The sequence below is a fragment of the Mauremys reevesii genome, linkage group 1, assembly GCF_016161935.1.
Source record: "Mauremys reevesii isolate NIE-2019 linkage group 1, ASM1616193v1, whole genome shotgun sequence".
Lineage (NCBI taxonomy): Eukaryota > Metazoa > Chordata > Testudines > Geoemydidae > Mauremys > Mauremys reevesii.
Window position 1 is genome coordinate 235,752,480 of NC_052623.1, and position 15,122 is coordinate 235,767,601.

Sequence of the window (15,122 nt, forward strand, 5' to 3'; positions counted from 1 at the left end):
ACTGCAGATGCTAGTCAACAGTAACTTGGTAAAGAAACAGGGGCAGGTTCAGCTTCTCTGTAAAGAAACTGAACAGTCACAGGTCACGCTGCTCGCTGGTACTTGAAGAGTTCCTTGTCGCTGTGCAAGGCACCTGCATAGGACTTCACGAGCCAGGGCATTAGCGGGTAGGCTGGGTCCCCGAGGATCACTGTAGGCATCTGCACATCCCCAAGAGTTATTTTGTGGTCCGGGAAGAAACTACCTTCCTGCAGGCGTCTAAACAGAGCACAGTTCCTGAAAACACGCGCATCATGAACTTTGCCCGGCCACCCGACGTTGATGTTGGTAAAACGTCCCCCATGGTCCACCAGTGCTCGCAGCACCATTGAAAAGTAGCCCTATTTCTCAGCAGCTGACTGTGGAAGAGGTGGACGATAAGGTGCGAGGAGTTGACAATGGCCATAACTGCAGCGGGCTCCGTGCTCGCAGTGCTGTGGCGCCCGCGCTGTCACTGAGCAGAAAAGTGCATGAACAGATTGCCCGCAGGCGCTTTCGGGGAGGGAGGGAGGGCGTGATTGACGGCTCAATGATGACAGTTACCCAGAACCACCCTCGACACATTTTTTCCCCCAGCATGCATTGGGGGGAAATCCCAGAATTCCAATGGGCAGCGGGGAGTGCGGGAACTGTGGGATAGCTTCCCACAGTGCACCGCTTCCAAAGTCGACGCTGTGGACTCACACAGTCGAATTAGTGTATTTAGTGTGGATACACAAATTCGACTTCATAAGGTCGATTCCTTAAAGGCTAACAGATTTTTTGGGGCATAAGCTTTCATGCATCTGAATAAGTGGATTTTTTATCCACAAAAGCTTATGCCCAAATAAATCTGTTAGTCTTTAAGGTGCCACTGGACTCTTTGTTGTTTTTCCCAAATGTATTAATGTTTAAAAATCTCAAGATTTTTAAAGCCAATCTCAGGAATTGGGAGTGGAGAGGCTGACTCTTGGAACTGGCAATACTGCTTTTATATAGTGTAGTTAGAGTCTAAGTCCCTTGTTGTCTTGTGCCATCATATACTGAGCCAAACTTGTGTAAAAGACTGACTGAGTGGGGATACCTAGTCCACCAGTACAGTCCAGATCTTCATCTCTTTGAAAGCTGGGCAAGGACTACATTCCTTTGGAGGGAGAAGTTTCAAAAGCAGCTGAAGGCCCTTTGAGTTTCACATTTTGGTTAGTTTTTAAGACAACACAGAGTTGAAAGTAAGTGACCTAGAAAATACACAAAATCAAGCCTTTTATTTTTCAGTTGCTCTAACAACTACAGCAATTTGCTATGTGTGCTATTTTTGCCTGTGATGCTCTGAGAAACATTCTTTCGAAGATGTAATTTACGAAGCCTCCTTTGTAGGAGAGGAAATCTGCAGGTGTTCTTGTTTTTGGAAGGACTGAGGAGCGGGCCCAACTTCTGCTGACTCAATCACATGCACCTTTTGCGGTTTTTAGTAAGATGAAACCTAAACATTAAAGGAGCAGATTTTATTACCCCAAGCAACACATTTTTCTGAGTGGCCCCAGCAGCTTAAAAACATGAGCAGCAGAATCTGGCTGTCAAATCATTCAGTGTTCACTTATGACTAAATGTTGGCTTCCAAGCAAAGAACAGGTTACCTAGCAATGCCTTTACTTAATATTCTCATAATCATTTCCCTACCTGGGGTTAATGGTACCTGGTGGCATGTTTGTGTTGAAAGACTAGGGGCCCATTGGATAGTCTGAAATATATCCACAATGAATCATCGCAGACAATATAGCCAAATATGCCCATAAACATGAACCAATATTAAATAGCTTCATTATAATGTTACATTTGAGGAGAGAGTGAGTTCAGGAAATCGCACCTCATAGCCAACCAAAGGGCTAGTTTTTCAAAAGTGCTCAATACCCAGTGGCTCCCTCTGTAATACTTATGGCTAGATTTTCAATAAACCTCAGCACCCAATGTACTGAGCTTTTTCGCAACTCTGGCCCTGATTGTGGGAACTTTTGAAAATCTGGCGCTTAGGTTTACAGCTCCGGAGAAGTAGATTCTCTCGCTCATGTTGAATAGTACTCTTCTCTACAACTAGTCCAACTCCAATCAATGGAACTACTCACAAAGCAAGGGACCACTCAAAGCATGTAGGGATGGTAGAATTGGGCTCAGTATAAAAAGACTGTGAAATTTCAAACCACTTGTGGCAAATGTGAGGTCAGGTTTTAAATACATTCATGTTGACTGTAAAGGAGAGCTGCATTCTGGGCTAGATTGCCCCTTGGCCTGCATGCCTGTGGGACACCCCGTATGCCCAGACCTTGGGTATAGCACATACAGGTATAAAATGGTGATGTGCGCCTGTTATACCCTCGGTGCTCCCTTCCCAAACATTTGATTTAATTTAAATTATTTCAGTTTTATAAAGAAAGAAAAATTGGATCTGGCCCCAAAATTTAATTTTTGAAATTTTTGGATTAAAAACATGGACAAAATGTGTCTTGTTTTTTTGGCCAACTATAGAACAGATTAAATTTTTTTGTTTTGTTTTTTTTTCAATGAAAAACAGGGACAAATATCTTTCATGGACATTTTTCATGAAAAATGTTTCCATTTTTCAACCAGCTCTAAAATAATAGACAGCAAATTATCGTAACTGTGCATTCCATAATGACATACACAACACATGGAATTCCCAACAAGTATATGCAAACATATGATTAACAAAGCAGATTGTTACCCAAATTAATCCCAAAGCAGATTGTTAACCAATTTACTTACAAGAAACAAGAACATATTTTCTGAAACTTTCCCTATCTACTGTTTAATTGCTATGGTGGTAATTAGGGTATCAATTAATTGCAGTTAACTCATGCGATTAACTCAAAAAAATTAATCGTGATAAAAAAATTAATCGTGTTAAAAATAATCGTGATTAATTGCATTGTTAAACAATAGAATATCAATTGAAATTTATTAAATATTATTGGATGTTTTTCTACATTTTAATATATTGTATTCTGTGTTGTAATTGAAATCAAAGTGTGTATTATTTTTTATTATAAATATTTGCACTGTAAAAATGACAAAAGAAATAGTATTTTTCAATTCACCTTATATAAGTGCTGTAGTGCAATCTCTTTGTCATGAAAGTGCAATTTACAAATATAGGGTTTTTTTTGTTACATAAGTGCACTCAAAACCAAAACAATGTAAAACTTCAGAGCCTACAAGTCCTCTCAGTCTTACTTCTTGTTCAGCCAATCACTAAGACAGACAAGTTTGTTTATATTTACAGGAGATAATGCTACCCTCTACTTATTTGCAATGTCACTAGAAAGTGAGAACAAGCATTCGCATGGCACTTTTGTAGCCAGTATTGCAAGGTATTTATATGCCAGATATGCTAAACATTCGTATGGCCCTTCATGCTTTGGCCACCATTCCAGAGGACATGCTTCCATGCTGATATTGCTCGTTAAAAAAATAATGCGTTAATTCAATTTGTGACTGAACTACTTGGGGGAAAATTATATGTTCCCTGCTCTGCTTTACCCACATTCTGCCATATATTTCATGTTATAGTAGTCTCGGATGATGACCCAGCACATGTTTTCATTTTAAGAACACTTTCACTGCAGATTTGACAAAACGTAAAGAAGGTACCAATGTGAGATTTCTGAAGATAGCTACAGCACTTGACCTAAGATTTAAGAATCTGAAGTACCTTCCAAAATCTGAGAGGGATGAGGTATAGAGCATGCTTTCAGATGTCTTAAAAGAGCAACACTCCGATGCAGAAACTACAGAACCTGAACCACCAAAAAAGAAAATCAACCTTCTGCTGGTGGCATCTGACTCAGATAATGAAAATGCGCTGGTCCGCACTGCTTTGGATTGTTATCAAGCAGAACCTGTCATCAATATGGACCCATGTCCCCTGGAATGGTGACTGAAGCATGAAGGGACATATGAATCTTTAGCGCATCTGGCACGTAAATATCTTGTGATGCCGACTACAACAGTGCCATGAAAACACCTGTTCTCACTTTCAGGTGTCATTGTAAACAAGAAGTGGGCAGCATTATCTCCTGCACTTGTTAGTCTGCGTGATTGGCTGAACAAGAAGTAGGACTGAGTGGACTTTCAGGCTGTAAAATTTTACATTGTTTTATTTTTGAATGCAGTTTTTTGTACATAATTCTACATTTGTAAGTTCAACTTTCACGATAAAGAGATTGCACTACAGTACTTGTATCAGGTGAATTGAAAAATATTTTTTTTTTACAGTGCAAATACTTGTAATAAAAATAAATAATAAAGTGAGCACTGTACACTTTGTATTCTGTGTTGTAATTGAAATCAATATATTTGAAAATGTAGAAAACATCCAAAAATATTTAAAGAAATGGTATTCTATTATTGTTTAACAGTGTGATTAATCACGCGATTAATCACAATTAATTTTTTTAATCACTTGACAGTCCTAGTTGAAATCTTTTCTTAGGGCTGGATTGTTCCTTGGTTTGCTTGACTGTGAAGGCACATAAGAGGGACTAAGATTTCCCTTTATAGTCCTGGGCCTTGGGCACAAGAATAAGCGAGTATTGTGTGTCTGTTACTGCTCACACCAAGCTGGTGGGTGGGAAGGAGTGGGAGATAAGTGGAATCCCCTTACATGCTAGCTGGTTAAGCTATACCTGTACAGTGAGGGAAGCTACCTGTTGCTGGCTTTCACATTACAGAAGGGAATTCTGTACAAAATGACGCTGATAGGCTCAACTTGAGGAAATCTCCCCAGGGACTGAGGATATAGGGAATGGCTCTCCTCAGGCCTCATCCCACAAAACTGTTTAGTTATTAAAGCACAGAGGGGCTTATGTACATTCCATCCCATTGTGCACATCTGTTGACCTTTTGCACCAAAAGGGCCACATTGAGTTGGTACTTGCAGCACTTCCTGCCCTTTCTGAAAGCCCATCCCAGTGTGATGACTTGACCTTCACTCTTTACACAAGAAAATCTCCCAGTGAGTGCAGTGGGAGTAAGGGCTATAGGATTTGGTCTTATGTCCTTTACTGGCCAAGGCAGGGATGTAGTTGAATACCGAGTAGCTCCATTTAATCTCTGACTCTAAGCAGGCTTTAAATTTTGCTTGCCAGAGGAAATGAGGTTTCCTGGATAGTAGTAACTGTGTAGATTCCTTGGAAAAACTCCATTCTTCACCTGCCATTGACCAGCCTTTGCAACACTACTGGTTAAATAGCAGAAAAACATTTCTATGTAAAGTCTGTAGTGCACACTAGACGGCTCTCAGTAGTAACTCTCCAAGATTCACCCAACTGCTACTAACTAACATAGTGAGAAGATGCAGCAGAGCCATTAAGGGAAAGAATCACTGTTGCTTTTTTTCCTATGGAAACGGTGCTAAAAATTCTCTCAATCCTCTAAGTTGTCAAAAGGTCAGTAATGAATGTCACGGAAGCAGTTTCTGCTAGAACTCTCCCAACTGTGTAATGGCTTTTATTTAACTAAGCCAGGGAGGTCAAAAAGAGTAGAAATTAACCCTGAACGCCTTGGGCTGTCATTGATACATTAGGTCTTTCTAAATTCAACTGTTCTGCTAGGTGTGTAGCAAACAAATGAAAACATGGTCCTGGAAAACCTAAGTGTAGATACTGTCATGAGACTCTCACCTGTCAGGTCATGCAGGGACTCACAGCCACTGTTTCGCCTTTTCACTGATGCCTAGTGCCCAGTAAACAGTTAAAAGGAAAATGACTTTAGCTGTGACAAAATCTGCTCTCTGAAGAGCAACATATGACTTAAAGCTGCAAGGACATTTTGCCTAATCGAGGAACAGCATATCTTTGCAGACCCATAAAAAGTGATAAATATCAATATTTCTGTCATTAAACAATATCATAACTGAGGCTAAATCGCCACCTGCAATGAGTAAATTAAATATTGACTATTTCATTGACTGTTAGATTTAATTTGAAGCAATCATGCAGGAGCCATAATGGCGCAGAAGATGACTGACTATTTAATCTTGGCTGTCATCCCTGTTAAGTGTTGAATAATGAGAAAAATATGCACTTGACAGAGTAAGGGAGTTGACTTCATCTCGGGTTTCTGTGTCAGGACTTCCACTTCATAAATTTGTAACAAAGCTGTTGGGAACAGCTGTTGAAGCAGCACTCTCCTTCCTTTTAACACAGACAAGATTTGGTAACCTTAGTGATCCCTCTGACATTCTCAACTTGATTCCATTTCCAAAGTAATTGTATTGGTCCAGCAGGGGAATAAGACCTTTCTGGCTCTGCATACCCTGCCACGATCTACCTTAGCAACATGGTGCCAAACTCACCCCTCATTTAACTACACTGGCTTCAGCAAGCTTGCTGAAATGAGAATGGCCCATTGTGTTTAGTGTGGTGTGGTATTTTACAGTTCAGACACATGGTGTTTCTTATATTTTCCTGAGAGCTGCTTTATGAATGTTATTTCATCATTTCTATTAACAGCTGTCCTGCTCAGGAGAATGCTCTATTAGCCTTTAATAAGAATATCACTTTTAAAAAAAGAGAGCTCCTGTGAGGTGCTGAGCACTCTCACCTCCCACTGAAATCAGTGGCATTTGAGGGGACACAGCATGTCACAGGATCAGACCCAAAATAATGTGCACGCTCAATTACAAGACACCATAGCTAGTACCATTTTCTAGCTTTTCCTCTCCTAGAGCTGCTATGTTACTGAAAGGACAGCACATCACACAAAGAGCACACTCTTTACGAAGAATGGAGAATTGATCTTTTCATTCAGCATAGTGTTTAAAACCTACAGATATGCTAGAATTGAAGTTCTTTTTTACTTGGGCTTATTATTTTTAATCTCCCCTCCCACCCCCTTACATCCGATAATCCAGGAAACTGCAGCAAACAAAGGCCTTTACTCACATGATGATCAAATTGTTCTCCTTAGCATTCATGTTTCTCAGTAAAATAAAACTTCTTTCAATGTTGGCATTCAAGCCAGTAGCTCTCAGTGGGAGAATGTCACCGTTACTATGTATGATGGAAAAAAATGTGTACTGCAATGATTAAATTTAAAAAGCAGCTGTCATGTACCAGCAAACACTGAAAAACCATTAAAATGGTTCTGTTTGCTTTCACTATCTTCAGGGTTTTCAACTCTGTAGCATTATTGCCTAGTTAATTGTTTTTCATCTAAATAAGGTCTTCATCTCTGGATGGTCAGCTGCTGACCTCTCACTTTAGACATCTGTAGCATCACAGTCTTTGGCCAGGAAAAAAAAAGGATTGGGATGACTTAATTCAATAAAGGTCTCTTTGCTAACAGCCTGTAATCTGACTGAGCAAATTGCATGCACTACTTATTGCTGTGGACCATGGAGGGGGTCTTTATTGCTACAAATTGCTAGTGCAGTTACTGTTTCTGAGACTTAAAAATCATGTTTGGTCTCCTGTATTTTATTTCAAGTGCAAAGAAGGCCATTCGAAATGTGCTAGAGACATGGTGGAACAAAGGACACTATTCTGTTAAAGGGGCAGTAGCACCTGATTTTCCTAAAATTGTGTTGGTATGCAATTTAGGAAGAGGGTTCAAGGAACAGGCTACAGTCCCCATCCTTGAACTCTTTGTAAGAGGTAAAGAAGTGGTAAGGGTATGTAAAGCTTCTGCTGAGCCAGCATGGGGGGCATCTCACTGCATCCTGTTAAAGGGTGTAGCAGTGACTGCTACTGTGTGTGATCCACGGGCACTCCAGGGGACATTGTGTTTCTTTTAGCTCCTTCCAGAGGCACAATGAATCTAATTCTGGTCCCATTTACACAGGTTTTACCTGGGTGTAATTCCAGTGGGCCAGATTGTGACCCCCTTATTCACATGATGAGCAGTTACTCATATGAGTAGCCCCTCTGGAATCAATGTGAGATTCCTGCTGACTATTGGATTCAACCGGCTTATACTTGGGAGTAACTGCTCATTGTTGTGCAAGCATGTTGACAAGGTGCTAACTGGAGCTTGCCCTTTTCAGTAACTACTTCGCTTTGCTGGGGCAAGATTAAGAATATGTATCTGAGATCATCATATCCCAAGCATTGCTGGGATGTGCATTCTGTTAGGATGCTCCTGACAAATGTTTAATAAGCCTTGAAAAAAATAACTTAAAAGGCCCTAGACAATTTACTAATTAAATGAATTATGTTTGCTAAGGTAAGTATTAGAGATGACAGCTAATATTGAAGTGAAACTCAAGTTAATATTGCAGGAATGAAAATATCAAGCCAGAAGGACTGCAAGTGCAAAAGTTCAGAATAATTGTTTTGTGTGTCCGGGACAATATTGGATTTTGAAAAGTTTTCAGCATGCAGCGATTCTGATTGTTTTGAGTAGGAGATACTGGATGCAGAACACATTTGGAAATCTGGCCATGATGCCAGTAGGATCAAATGGTAATTTTTTTATTTTTGTTTTGTTTAAATACTAAGCAATATGATCAGGTTAGTATACAAGAAACTGCCACTTTGAAAGATCCTGAGGCAGAGATACAAGATGAACCCTACCTGCGACGATTTTGAGTATGCTTTCTTCCCTTGACACATATAACATCAATTAAATAGACTCATGCAAATTAAAAGGCAGCCATTCTGCAGCTTAACCAGGCCTGGGAATTAAAAGACCTATTACTATAGGAATTCAACTGCTCATCGACAAGAAAAAAAGCGCATCCTTGCAAAGTATTTGTTTCATACATGAATAAAGAGTGCATGGTCATGGATTTGAGGTTTCTTAGAACAACAATAACAATTCTACAGCTATGCTGCAAACACTCCTTTTATGGATCCAGTCCTGCTCCCATTCAAGTCAATGGCAAAATTCTCATTGACTTCAGTGAGAGTAGGATCAGGTTCTGAGTTTGTTATTGTTTATAGATCTACTGATGGCTCCCGGAAATCTATAAGACACACTCTCTTTAGAGACAATTCTGTTCAGATATTTAGATTATATGCTGACTGGTGTTACAGAAATAACTAAGACAGGCATATAAAATGTATATAATTTATGGCCTGTATTTCTCTTCGCCTACATTCTATTACTAAGGAAATTTGCATGAGAATACTTTTTTTTTTTTTTTGCTTTAGAAGTTCATCAGGTATCGCTCCTTCTTCCCTAGCTGAAATCATTATAAATCTTCAGGGGATCCCACAGTATACAGCTGGGTCTATCAACTTCCCATTGCTTTTCATGCGAAAATCACAGTGAAGTTGATAGAAGTTTTGAGTGTGTGTCAACAGCATGTTGACATTTAAAGAGTTGCTGACTCCACATTGAAATCCTTGAAGTACATTTGATGTAGACATAATTATGTTGATATATCTGATATTATATGGTCAGGTTTTAGCATCTTGTTGTATTGCCGCCGCCCCCATTGGCCTGGGACGGTGAACCGCAGCCAGTGGGAGCCGTGGTCTGCCAAACCTGCCGACGCGGCAGGTAAACAAACTGGCCCAGCCTGCCAGGGTGCTTACCCTGGTGAGCCGCGTGCCAGAGGTTGCCGACCCCTGAACTAGGCAAAAGAGGAGGATCAGTGCTTATGGATCAATATGCTAACACCGTGCTTTTCAAACTTTTTTTCTGGCAACCCTGTTGAAGAAAATTGTTGTTGCCCGCGACCCAACAGAGCTGGGAATGAGGGCTTTGGGGTGTGGGAGGGACTCAGTGCTGGGGCAGAAGGTTGGGGTGAAGGCTGCAGGGTGGGGCTGGGAATGAGGGGTTCAGGGTGTGTGGTGGGGCTCTGGGCTGGGGCAGAGGGTTGGGGTGTGGGAATGGGTCAGGGCTCTGGGCTGGGGGTGCAGGCTCTGGGCTGGGGCCGGGGATGAAGGTTTTGAAGTACAGGACGGGTTCAGGGCTCTGGGCTGGGGGTGCACACACACACACACACACGCACTTGGTGCTTTAAAACAACCAGTGTAACAAAACAATTATGAGCCAAATAAGCTGGGAGGAAGATTTAGTCAGAGAAATGTGAATGATAATTGGGAATTGTTTAAGAACACTTTACTAGGGCCCCAAAAGCCACAATCGAGGAAGAAACCCATCCTAGTTAGAAAACCGACCTGGTGTAGAGGAGAAATGAAGGCACCTATAAATATATATAACAAATGGAAGAAAGGGGAAGTTGGTAGTAATTTAATCTAAATCAGAAGGTAAGAACTATGTAAAATTGATAAGGGAAGCTAAAGTACACAAGGAGAAATATATGGCCAGCAGAGTTAAGGACAATAAGAAAGTGTTTTTTAAGTATGTTAGGAACAAAAAGAATCCTAACAGTGGTATTCATTCATTACTCAATGAAAATGGTAGAATTATCAATAATAATGCAGAAAACAGAGTTGTTCAATAAATGTGTTCCCCTCCCCCGCAAATACAGAATAGAAATGATATATTCATATAATAATATAACTCTTTCCATTCCAGTAGGATTTCAGGAGAATGTTCAACATCAGCTGCTAGAGTTAGACATTTTTAAATCAGCAGGTATGGATAACTTGCATCCAAGAGTTTTAAAAGAGTTGGCTAAGGATCTCGCTGTACCTCTAGTGTTGCTTTTCAGTAAGTCTTGGAACACTAGAGAAGTTCCAGAAGACTGGAAAAAAGCTAATGTTGTGTCAATGTTTAAAAACAGTAAACAGGATGACCTAGGTAATAATAGGACTGTCAGTCTCACATCGATTCCAGGAAAGATAATGGAGCAGCTGATATGGGGTTTGATTAATTAAGAATTAAATGAGGGTAATATAGTTAATGCCAATCAACATGGATTTATGGTAAATAGATCTTGTCAAACTAACTTGATATCTTTATTGAATGAGATTATAAATTTGGGTGACACCTTACATGATATACATTGTACAGGATTTGTTGCAATGGTCTAACATTGTATAAATGTATAAATGGCCATGTTTCAATCGGACAGCATCTCATCAGCTTAAGCCCCTTTGAACTCACTGGGAATTTGCCTGAGTGTGGATTGAGTAAGAAGTAACAATGTCAGGATTTGGGCCTATTTACTTCTATGGGAGATTGGCTTGAGTGAGGACTGAGGGCAAGTCTACACTACAAAATTCAGGCTTTATCTACACTGCCATTTACAGCGCTGAAACTTTCTTTGCTCAGGGGTGTGAAAAAACACATCCCTGAGCGATGCAAGTTTCAGCACTGTAAAGTGGCAGTGTAGATAGTGCTACAGCACTGGGAGCCACGACTACACAGCCGCGGGAGCGCTTTAACGTCGGCTATGTAGACATACCCTAAGTTGACTTAAGTTACTTCTGTCATAGCTACTGCAGTAATTGAATTGGTTTTGCATGTCCACACTAGCCCCTGTTGGCAGTGTGCATCTTCACCAGGGGCGCTTGCACAGATTTAACTGTCAGTGTGGGACATTGTGGGGCACTGAGAGCTGGGGCCCCATCACACAGGGCTGACAGCTGGAGTCCCGCCGCTGGATGACAGCCAGAACAGTCGGATGTAAGCAATGCAGTGTCTATACCAGTGGTTCTCAGCCTCTTTACCACTGTGCGCCACATATGCAGCTCTCTATGTGGTATGTGGGCTGCATCCACACAGTATATATACTACCTGTATGGCCCTGAGAATGTCACATGGGCCGCAGGTGTGTGCTGATTGGGCCACAAGTGGCATGTGGGCCACGGGTTGAGAACCACTGATCTATACTGACACTGCATCAACCTAACTACGTCAACCTAAGCACTACACCTCTCATGGAGATGAAGTTATTAAGTCGATATAGTGGAAGACTTACATCAGTGGGAGCAACACTGTAGTGTACATGCTTCCAGAGTTAGGTCGACATAAGCTGTTTTATGTTGACCTCACTCTGTAGTATAGACCAGGCCTGAGTAAAGATTTCAGGACTTGGCCTTCTGCCTTTACTGGAGAACTTGCACATGGGGAGAAAGTATCGATGAACAAAATTCTCATCAGTGAGGAATGTCTGCTCTTGTGTATTACATTGCTTTAAATTATTGGGCAATTCCCCAGGGCAAGACTTGCTGTATTTGAGAAGCATTCCCTCCAGAAAACATTCAGGGTTTTTAATTTCATTAAAAGAAATACACCATGCCTGGATTATGTTTCAAGACAGCTGATTAATTAATAAATTAGATGAGTTAAAAGGAAATGAAAGTGAAAATGAAAAAAGCATTAAAATATCTGAAATTATCATATGATTAAAACACAATGAAATACATTTACTATCTTTATTAGCATAAAGCAAGGATGGTCAGGTTCATTATTTGCTTGAAAGATGTGAATTGCTGAAAGTTATAATGGCCAGTTCTCTTACTTACTGCTGGTTTTAAACTATCAGAGTTGTCACACAGATGAATGTATAGAAGTATTGTTAAAACAGCTATACAAAATGTTCCAATGGTCTGTTCAGGCAAAATTCCCATTAATACTCCTTGCTTGGGCAAAATTCCCCTTCAGATGCTTTAGTTTGAGTCAGGACTGCAGGATCAAGCATCAGAATCTCTTTGATTATTTCGTGTCGTTAATATGAATTAGTTTATGGAAGGCCAGTGATCGTGAACAGTGAAAGTAGGGACATGTGTTTCTGCCTAGGTATGTGGTAGAAAACACATGTGTTCTGAGGAGTCAGTGCCTCTAAATCAAGGCTGGATGTCTTTCTAAAAGAGATGCTGTAGCTCAAAACAAAAGTTATGGGCTTAATGTGGAAATTACCGGGTGACGTTTTCTGGCCTGTGTTATGCAGGAAGTATGACTAGATGATCACAAGTGGTCCCTCCGGACCTTGAAATCTATGAATTACAGGCATCTCCCTAATCTGTGTGTCTTTCAGATCAGTATTTTGTAGTGGAGCATGTGGAGTTTTGTGTTCCTGGCAATGAGAGAGATTATCACTTTTCTTTGTGAAAGATGCTGAGATACTGTAGTGAATGATGGAGGTCAATAGGAGAACCGATGAAATAAAACAAGCAAGCAAAAATAGGAATTTCAAAAGTAGGAGCTGAAAACTGATGTACTGATTTTCAAAAATGCTGCGCATCCAGCTGCCAAACTCTGGAAAACATTAGGAACCTAACTTCAGATTCCTGTTTTTGAAAATCATGCCCTTATTTCAGTTAAAAACTTAAGAGAAAACATTATACTTCCAGGTATGGGTAGAACCAGCTTTCAGTCCTTTCTGAATGTGCTAAAACCAAAACACAATATGACAGAATTTAAGAATGATGCTTTGTGAAATGCTGAAAAATGCTAGGGATTTCAAATTCCACAAAATGCATCCTATAGAGGACAATTCCTAGGAGACCTATTTAAAGAGATTAATATTCCAGCCCCTTTCATACATTCCTGCCAGAAAGTAATAACTTGAGACCTAAGCAGGTTTTAGGATTTTAACTGCAGCGGTTGCAGCAATGCTAAGGAAACATGCACTGCTTATCTGTAAACAGTTAGACAGATAAAAGCAAGGACGAATATAATCCTTAACTAGTTCTGGAGTCTCTGTTTTCGTGAATACACGTTTAATATCCAGAGGTCCTAATTTAAAACCTTGGGCCAAATACTGAGCTGGTGGAAATTGGTGTAGCTCTTTAGAAGACAATGAAATTATTCTGTTTTACACCAGCCAAAGATCTGTCCCATGTTTCCATGAGTTGAGGGTTGTTGTTGTTTTTTTTGTTTGTTTTTTTAATTTTTAACATTTTTGGATGTCTTGAGGAAAAATTGAGATTTGAATCTCAAACAATACACACTTCTGTTCAAAATCAGTAGTAAAACTTCATGATATGTATGTGCTGAGGGTGCTGAGAAGGAATATCAGAGAGAGAGAGAAAAAAAGACAGTTAAAATATTGAAAGATTTCATTGTCATGTTCTTGTCTTGATCCTAGGTGCTGCTATATAGAGCCTGATGCATCAGAAATGTCCTAATTCTATTTTCTTTTTAAAGTCCTCAATTATGCTATAGACATTTGAATATAGTTGGTCAATCAAGGCAGACAATATTTTGTGAAAACAGATACTGTAATTTTCTGTGCAAATGTTCATCAGAATATTGAATCCTGGTTGAAAAACTGCGAGCATTTTTGTGAAAAATGGAAAACACATTTATAAAAAACCCCAAAAGCTGTCATAATTTTTTTAAAGTTTTTGATCAGCTGGGAACATCAAGCTGGGTTCATTCTAATGGGGTCTTAGGCTGGGAATAATGATAATTTATATTACAGTAGCACCAAGAGGCCCCAGTTGATATGATGCACACATAGTAAGAATCCAGTCCATGTCCTGAAGACCTTACACAAGGCAGACAAAAAGTGCGAGAAAGAAAGTATAATATCCTCATTTTATACACAGGGAATTAAGGAACTGACCTTTAATCCAGATTGCACAGAAAATCTGTGGCAAAACTAGGAATTGAACCTAGATCTCCTGAGTTCTTCTTCGAGTGATTGCTCCTATGCATTCCAGTTAGGTGTGCGTGCCGTGCGTGCACGGCTCTTCGGAAGATTTTTACCCTAGCAACTCTGGCGGGCTGGCTGGGCGCCCCCTGGAGTGGCGCCGCTATAGCGCTAGATATATACCCCAGCCGGCCCGTCCGCTCCTCAGTTCCTTCTTCCCGCCCGTGACGGCCGTTGGAACAGTGGAGTGCTCGTTTGTCCTCCACATCCCTAGCTCACCTCGGTTCTAGTTTTGTAGTTAGTGTATATAGTAGTAGTTAGTTAAGTAAGTTATTAGGTAGATTAAGGGGAATTAGGGGGGCTTAGCCCCTCTTTTCCCGTCCGGTGCGGGCGTATGCCCAAGACACCGGGGTTTAAGCCCTGTGCGGCTTGCCAGCGGCACATGCCTATTGGGGACCCTCACGACTCCTGCCTGCGTTGTCTTGGTGAGGCCCATCGACCAGATAAGTGCCCTATTTGCAGATCGTTCAAGCCTAGAACGAAAAAGGAGCGGGACATTAGATTAAGGCAGCTCCTAATGGAATCGGCGCTTACCCCTGCGGTGCCGACACCATCAGCTCCGCCGTCGTCCTCG

At 40.7% G+C, this 15,122-nt stretch overlaps 1 protein-coding gene across 10 annotated transcripts in view; it reads left to right on the forward strand.

Annotated features, from left to right (window-relative positions):
* The window catches only part of PHF21B (PHD finger protein 21B), a 214,773-nt gene that overhangs the window by 58,824 nt on the left and 140,827 nt on the right, over window positions 1-15,122 (forward strand). The window lies entirely within an intron of this gene.